The sequence below is a fragment of the Aegilops tauschii genome, chromosome 5 (genome assembly GCF_002575655.3).
Source record: "Aegilops tauschii subsp. strangulata cultivar AL8/78 chromosome 5, Aet v6.0, whole genome shotgun sequence".
NCBI lineage: Eukaryota > Viridiplantae > Streptophyta > Magnoliopsida > Poales > Poaceae > Aegilops > Aegilops tauschii.
In genome coordinates this window covers 570,759,191-570,765,161 of record NC_053039.3, presented here as the reverse complement: position 1 = coordinate 570,765,161, position 5,971 = coordinate 570,759,191, and the positions used below count along the sequence as shown (strand labels likewise).

General features: G+C 47.2%; 1 long non-coding RNA gene across 1 annotated transcript; it reads right to left on the bottom strand.

Annotated features, from left to right (window-relative positions):
* Positions 1-1,817: 1,817 nt before the first annotated feature.
* On the bottom strand, positions 1,818-4,817 carry LOC109775350 (uncharacterized). Its single transcript, XR_005755839.3, has 4 exons — positions 3,977-4,817; positions 3,798-3,851; positions 3,609-3,689; positions 1,818-2,087 (listed from the first exon to the last, which is right to left on the bottom strand). It is a non-coding gene; the product is annotated as an uncharacterized lncRNA (long non-coding RNA).
* Positions 4,818-5,971: the final 1,154 nt, after the last annotated feature.

The following is a 5,971-nucleotide window of genomic DNA, read 5'->3' as shown; positions in this document are numbered from 1 at the left end:
TACATATATATGAGGACCTGATTCTAGGACAGACGTGTATTCTGACTGATTCTTGATTCTGACCAAAATGTTGCGGATCTGATTCTCGGGATTCACTGCCTTGTGCTGTCAATTCACAGCATACTACTTTTTACCAATGTCTTACTGAGAAAGATTGGCTGGCTTGTGCTCGAAACTTTCATCGGATAGCTTGCTGAAGAAGACTGAATATCATGCTTCAGAAGCTTACCCCCTTAAAGACTTTGCTGGGGAAAGAATCAGTACCATTATGCCGAAAGTCTTCACGGTTGCTTACTGAAGAAGACAGGGTACCTTGTTCAGAAAATCATCCATGTATCATACTGAGGAAGATAGATGAATCTTGCCTTGGAAGCTTCTCGGGTATCTTGCGAGGGAAGATTGGGTTGCTTACACCAGAAGCTTCTTATTGTGATATGCGGACCGATTTCCACATATATAACCATCTGAATATTTCTGCTATTGATTTCTTGCATGAAACGGGGTTTTGCAGGACTATCCTCCTTTCTGAGTATATGCCATATTTTTGCTTGCTTCCAGGTACATCGAGTTCCAAAATCATCCTCAACGAAAAATTAAACTTGTATCTGAGCCATACCTTTGATAATATTCTGTCAACCTTGCACACAATTTATCTTCTTGCTGATTTAATCATTTTGTTGTGATGAGTGCATGCTAATGCAAACTTGATATTGACGGTCCATCCAGGATTTCTTTTGCATCCAGACAAGATATTCCCAATTTCACTGCAGTCAGCTGATAATTCCATTCTGTTTAGTTGAGTTTCCAAATATATGCATTTCTTGCTGACTCTTCGGATCCAGTGTCGGCTGACAAGCAACTTTAATAGGGGAAAAATTTGTAACACTGAAGGCCCAAAGAAAGGAACAACAGAAACGACTAAAACAAAAGCACACAAGCATTCTACTAATATAATTAATCAATCAATCATCACATATTACTGCTACTGACACAATAATATGCATGCACACCTAAGCACACGAATTTTGCGGAATCTCCGGTACTACGATGTAGCATGCTGTGACGATGTGCACGAGGACGAATAAATGTGTGGAAGAATTGGTGTAAACAGCGCTACACCAAGTGCTAGCTTAGCCAGGTGGCAACCTGAACTAGCTCGGAGGCGAGGACGTACTCGGTAATCATGCAGTAGGACACGAAGGTCGCAACCACATCATTATCAAGAGGACGGAAAAAGATCCATACTCGTCCAAGAAATAGGATAGCGGGGAAAAGCTGAGGCTGCTGACATTGCCGTTTCCTGATAACTGAGTTCATTAAGGGTTGCCAACACGACAAAATAAAAGAACGATCCGGGATAGACGCATGTCCATCACCGAAATGATAGGCAGGACTGAAGGAAAGACATCGGTGCGATAACTGAGCACCATTTTTGCAAACAGTGTCGGGATCACTTGGCATCACTCTGCTGGGAGAGAAACGACACCAAACACCGAAAGAAAAAGGAACTAGAGAAATGCAAAGGTTGAGCTGTAGTGGATCAGAATCGATGCCAACTACACTCACCAGATAAACTGTTAGTACAAATACTAAGGCTATATGCATGCTATGCAACACACAAATGCATCAACCAAATGCAATCATCAAGCTAGACTCTATACTACAGATTTCTAACGTTCGCGCGGTCTAGGGCGTCCTACAACCAGACCTGCTCTGATACCAAGCACTGTGGCACCCTGGCTCAGAGAAACCAGAATGCCCCGTATTCCAGCCCAGAGATCGAGGAGAAGTCTTCTAGAGTACGGCACTTCTTAGCATAGAACAAACCAGCTTTCTATTATTACACGAATATGAATACAAGGTCTCCAATATTACAATGGATAACATCGGCACGACGACACTACGCCATCCTCAGTTGCTCTATGCAAGTAGCAGAACAACTCGAAGCAGCGGAATAACTCTAGCAGCGGAACAACGATGAAGGTGGTGAACTCCACTCCGCAGGGACTCTGGCTGGAACGCTTATCCTAGCTCGCACGAACAGAAACCACGACAAGCAAGCAATCAAATCCGGCATGACCTGCAAACTGGCATGACACGCCAGGTCAGTACATAGAATGTACTTGCCAGCTCACAATAACCAGAAGCATTCAAGACAGACAACAACATGGCAATTACAGGTTAAACAGGGATTATCATGAGGTCATCAGAATAACATGGCATGACCAACATAAACATGATACAGCTAACACAACATGAACATATTAATCTGACAATACTAGCATGCAACATGATGACACTATATGCACCACTTATTCCGATCGGGTTACTTGTGGTCATTTACTAATCACTTACCATTCTCAGACATCACACGATCATCTCATGATCAAATCAAGCTTGGTATAAAAGATACCGTAGTGATTAGTAAATGACCACAAGGAGCTTGATCTTTACCCACGATTCTCGCACAACATCATGAATATACAATGACTCGGTATCCTCGATACCACCGTGATCCTTATGGGATCACAACCACGACCAACACTTGGTCCCAAACCGTGATCCTTACGGCGATCACAACCGCGACCAACACTGGGCCTCAAACCGTGATCCTTATGGCGATCACAACCACGACCAACACTTGGCCTCAAACCGTGATCCTTATGGCGATCACAACCACGGGGTATTATTAATCAAGTTATTCTTATTACTGTTGACTCATGGTGTGTCCTACTTACAAAATGGGCCCTTATCCGCGGGCGCGGCTATCGATAGATTTAATATAGACTCTGCAGAGGTTAGTACACTGTACCCACACTACGGAACCCATGGCCTCGCACTCCCATTCGGGTGGACCAACAGCGTTCCGACAAAACCGATCTACTGCCATGACACTCTCCCAGCCACTCTGACTCACTCCCCTCTAGGCTAAGTCATGGGTGGCCCCGTGTCTACCTCAAGACACAACGACCACCGTCGTGGCCCAAAACAATAAACCGTCCCAAACGGGGACATGTGCACATAACAACAACAACGGGCACACAAGGCTTATGTCCGCCTACCTGATCAGGGTAGCGCGCGCCCATAACCTTCCCTCGTTGGAGACACCGGCGAGAGGCACGACAATAGAACCAGTTAGGACCGTCCCATACCGGTAAGCGTGGTTGCACTGGTCAGCATCGATTCATCAGCACCATGACTCAGCCAACAGTTGTTCAAGTTCAATTTAATCCGGTTAACTTGAATGCAAATATGCTGATCCATGATAAAAATGCATGAACATGATATCAACATAATCGTGAGGGTATCACATAACTATCCACCATATCAACAATAAATCATATCCACTGAGCATGGCATACTGACTAGCATGACCATCACCAACATCAACATGTACTACTGGCAAGTTTAAACATATGAAAGGAAATACTAGCAGGTAGAACATGATAACAGAGTACAAGACAACCAAGCACAAAAGTGAACATGCAAATCTAAACATCATCGGAACAACGATAACCATCTTTTCAACAAGCAAACATTTAATAAAGATTCAAGTTGAAAACCATGGCTACTGCATGACTATCATGCAAGTGGATGTTGTGGCTTGCCTGGGGTGGAAGAAATCACCGGGAGAAAGTGCGAGAAGCTCGCGGAACGAATCGCCGGAAAACGTTCTCTCTCCGAGAGGGCTGAATAAGAGCAAGGGCATAATGGTCATTTTCAAAGTGTCAAACCATAGTCAAAGCATGACCACCAGAACGGGCTCGATGAAACGAAGAAGTAGGCTTTGGAATCACCTCATTTGGAGCTACAGTTAAAAAGTTATGGAGTGTTTTCTGCCAGGGACCCATCTGTCATGAAAATATTTTCAAGCAGGGCCTGAACAGAAAAACAGAATGCGTAATAGAGAAATACGCTTTCGGAAAGCGAAGACGTAATCCGTGGATTACGCCTCCACTTATCCATGTCAGCATACCTGGTTCAACGCGGGGCCGGCTCGTGTGTGGCTGACAGGTGGGTCCCACCTTATCCACTCCCTCTCTCCTCCTGGCCTCCTTCTTCTTCCTTCCGCCTGGACGCATCGGGCCGAGCAGGGGAGCTCACCCCGACGAGGCTCGCCGGCGATCCCGGCCACAATACGGGGCGCGCGACCTACCGACGAGCTCAGCAGGACGTGGCGGATCCATTCAGCAAGGGCACGGACGCCAAGGAGGATCTGAGCGACTAGGGTGTGGACTCCGGCGGAGATGGCCTCGGGTGTGGTTGGGCTACGGGGCTGCGGGGCACTTCGGCGAGGGGAAAGTAGGTGGGGAGGGTCAGGGCGTCGAGGGGACTCCTCCGGTGGTGGTGGAACAGAGGGAACGGGCTGGGTTCGACCGAATCGAGGAAGGGCAGAGGCGGCGGCCATGGCGGCCATGGGGGAACAGAGAGCTCCTAGAGCTCGAGCGAGTGGACGGGGAGGGAGCTGGGAGAGAGGCGAGGCCAGAGGTGAGGTCGAAGAGGCTCGGGGGGGCTTAAATAGCCGCGGGGCGAGGGGGCCGAGCTGGCACCGTCGCGGACGCGTGTCCGGCGCCGCGGACGCGTGCTCGCGCGCATGAACTCAGGGCAAACGACGGGGAGGGCACAGGGGAGAGTTCACGGGGTAGAAGAGGTCGAGGGACGCAGCGAGGAAGACGACGGCGACGAACCGAGCCAAACGCCACTGTACGCCCCTGGGCACACGGCGGTTTGCGTCGGTGAGCAAGCTCCCGGAGGGGACGAGGGGTCCAGGGGAATGGCGACGACGAGGGCTATCTACTGGACATCATCACGAGCGCGAAGCCGACGAGAGGGGGAGGGGCCCGAGCAAGAAGCCATTCTGGGCGCGGCCATTGCATGCCAAAGAGGTGGTCACCGCGCAGGCTGGCATCCAGAGGAGCCAAATGGCTGGACAATGTTGTCGAGTAGTAAGTCCTTCGAAGGGTGGTTTCAACTGTGGTGGTAACTTGGTGAACAAGGCTCTGGTCAAATAGAAATCACCCTCTGAAGTTTATTGCGGTAAACTTGGGTGAGCACTGGTGATCGACAGGAAGGGTTTTGGCAGCAATGGAGTTGTCTGCGAGGTTGAGGTAAAGAAGGACTTTCATCCTGGTAAGTTTGAGGAGAAATGGACCAAGAATGAATATAGTTGCTTCACAACTGCATTTTTGGTCCAGAAATGAAGATAATGATGATGCTCTCACATGGAGTTATGGAATGGGATGCAACTTGGCAGATCCTCAGGATATGGACATATAAAGATGCTGTAAAAAGCTCATGCCAAATGGACAAGCCAAAATGGCACTTGCTTCGAAAACATCATTTCTGTCCAGAAACTTGAAATAATTTTGGCGATCATATGTGTAGCGACCAGACCTCAAATGGTCTGTGCTGCTGTGCACCAGTGTCATCCCTGGATCAGTAATGCTGACACGCACAGTACAAATGAAGGATTTATAACAGAGTAGCAATCACACACTTATTACATCGAATATCTCCAAAGAGATTAAGTATGATAAACATGGATTAAGGCCATCTAACAACGATAACAGCGGAAGACTTGGAAGATAAGTGAGTCCATCAACTCCAGCAGCATCACTGAGTATAAGACCAAGACCTAAGGCCCCTTACTCGTCGTCTGAAAAGTCTGCAACATGAAACGTTGCAGCCCGAAAACGGGTCAGCACATAGAATATGCTGGCAAAGTAACACATAGAGAGTAATGAATAGTAATGATACCATACTACATGCATATATGGCTGGTGGAAAGCTCTATGGTTACAGTTTTGCGAAAAGCCAATTTTATCCTACTACAAAGGAATAAATTTTATTTAACTATCATGGTGGTTATTAAACATTGAGAAGGTACCTCCAACTCAATCCCAATTAAGTGTCATCATTAACCCAACAAAATTAATTAAAAGTAACATGGTGATGAGATTCAAATGATAAT